We start from the raw sequence: 2,551 nt of genomic DNA, 5'->3' as shown, positions 1-2,551 counted from the left end.
TTTTCATCCATTCTAGTTATGAAGTTGTGTGTTGAATCACAACGACAAAATGACAGTTCACATAGCACAAATTTTTTAATGCTCAAAAAAGGATCTGCGCCAGCTGTACCAACATACACACACACACACACACACTGTTACTGTAGGTGCTGCTCATGTTGTTGCCTTCTGCTGCTGAGATAGTAGCAAAGTCTATACTGTTCAAATGCATGTCTATATTCCCTGAGTGCACTGACATTTCAAGACCTACTTTATTCCATCAACCCCCTATGATAATACAAGCATGTCAACTGCTCCATCTAACAGCGAGGCAGAGACGCGGTACAACAACGCCCATAGCCGGACCCGCGTTGTTGTGGAGAGGGCCCTGGGCATGTGGAAAGGTGTGTGAGCAAATCCGCTGGTGGCCTGAAGCTCCATCCTGCAAAGGCGTGCAGTGTAGTTTTGGTGGCGGCGCTTCTGCAACATGGCCCTTCAGGATCACATCCCACTGCCGGCTGATGAGGAGCTGTTAGTGGAGGAGGTGGAAGAGGTCATTCCAGTGGCTGCTGCACACCTTCCTGCTGGCCTGGAAGCACACTGGGAATTAGTTGCACATATGTTTGGCCCCTAAACACCCACACCCCACAATTCCCTGCCACATTCCCTGTTTTTTCCCCTTTTGTTTATGTTTTTTACATTTCTTTTAGTTTGGTGGGGGTGACATGTGCTTAACTTTCCCACCATCACTTTCTCCCCATGATCCCTCCCACACACACACACACACACACACACACACACACGTTCCCTATGAGCCATGACATCAAAATACATACACAGATTGAAAGGTCACAAAGCAAAGGCAACTTACCATTTTTCCGCCTCCCATGACAGGCCTACCCATACCTGGGCCATGAAGGACAAGTTAAATCATGTCACATTTTGACACTGACCACAGCACTCTGCATGCTCACTTAAGTCCCAGAGGTCTTAAAGTTCTCCAAGCAAGAGGCTACTCAACAGCAGCATTCTCCAATGTCATTGTACCAACATAATTCAGCTACGTGTTCAAATATCAAGATCATATAATAACTGAGAGTAGTCTAACTTATACACCCGCTAAACATAGCTTGTGATCAGACAAGATACAACACAAACCCCACTCCACAGGCATAGGCTACTCACCTCACACCCATCGACTCAGTCTTGAACCCCTGACCTCTCTCATGTAAAGCACACACGCTACAGTCTCTGCCACAGCACAGTCACTTCACCACATCATAATGGGCTGTAGAGTCCATATACCGTTAGCTATGTGTATGATTAGCAGATGCTTCATCCAAACACACTTAACATACGACTACAATGTAACGTTATCCTTTTATAACAATTCCAATGCTAGCCTCACATAACAATACCGTTGGCATTCAAAAGCTTTATCACCAGATAACTTAACGGGTGTTCGAAAGAATCTGTGCTGACACATTAGCATTAGGCTACATGTAAATTCACGAATAATAACAACACAGATGATTGCGGTCATCATAGCACTTCACCACAGGCCGCTCTGTTGTAGGCTAACTCCACAACACTTCACTTTCCACTGTACCACATAACGTTGTCCAGTAATGTGCAATTGTAGCTTCCAGCAATGCTATGGTATGGTATCCCACAGCAATGTTATGGGATCGTTTAATGGCTACCTCTCATCCATCTGTCCACTGCGTGTTCCGTCATCAGGGTTGGTTACGTCGTCTACTATGGTTCTTACTACTTACTACAGGTCGAGAGGTGTAGTTGTAACTACACAACTTTACGATAGTGGTTGCGAACGTTAGTTGCTACTATGGTTTTGGGAAACACTGACGCAGTGTCACGATGCATCGTACTATGTAAGTTCCACCACTATAGTTCACACTATCGTTTTGGGGAACGCACTCCAGGTCAGTATCCCCACTTAAAATAGGCAAGGATACGTATTAATATTTGAAGTTGATCACAGTATACCCACTACGGCTAAATAGACTACATCACAGTATACCCACCACAGCTAACTAGACCACACGACTGTACCACACAATATACAAATAGTCAAGTATGCAGTTGTCAAGGTGTGAGATAACGATGATCTGTACTGAGTGGTGTGTTGGGTTAGATAGAGTCTAATTGTTGTATATTGAATAGTGCGAAGCAGCACGACCAGGCAACAGAGGCCACATGGTCAGAAAAGGTTAGCTGGTCATCAAACATGACACCTAAGTTTCTTGCCACCTCGGTAGGTGCAAGAGAAAGGGTGTCAGTTTTGATGTTGATGTTGTGATGTATGGTTTGGTATGGGAGTAGTTCAGTCTAGAGAGAGGTTTAGCTGGAGGTGATGTTCTTTCATACAAGCAGATATGTCAGAGAGACAGTCCGAGATCCGTGGCATCATCAGGTGGGAATGCTGGTTTGAATTGTATGTTCATTCAGTAAGTCTTGGACATCTGCATCGCTGGTCGCCAGCCCTCGTCAGTCCAGCCCTAGAATATTCTGGAGTTCACCGTAACCATCCTATGCTTGAATTCCCCTGGCC

General features: G+C 45.2%; 1 long non-coding RNA gene across 1 annotated transcript; it reads right to left on the bottom strand.

Annotated features, from left to right (window-relative positions):
- Positions 1-323: 323 nt before the first annotated feature.
- Positions 324-1,364, bottom strand: LOC143101198 (uncharacterized). The gene is made up of 3 exons (XR_012982150.1): positions 1,165-1,364; positions 851-885; positions 324-568 (listed from the first exon to the last, which is right to left on the bottom strand). It is a non-coding gene; the product is annotated as an uncharacterized LOC143101198 (long non-coding RNA).
- Positions 1,365-2,551: the final 1,187 nt, after the last annotated feature.

The sequence above is a fragment of the Alosa pseudoharengus genome, unplaced genomic scaffold (genome assembly GCF_046254945.1).
Source record: "Alosa pseudoharengus isolate Yale_2024_CS ecotype anadromous, Long Island Sound unplaced genomic scaffold, YU_APseudo_1.1 YU_APseudo_1.1_scf_30, whole genome shotgun sequence".
Lineage (NCBI taxonomy): Eukaryota > Metazoa > Chordata > Actinopteri > Clupeiformes > Clupeidae > Alosa > Alosa pseudoharengus.
The sequence above is the reverse complement of the archived record's forward strand: the minus strand, read 5'-3'. Positions and strand labels throughout refer to the sequence as shown.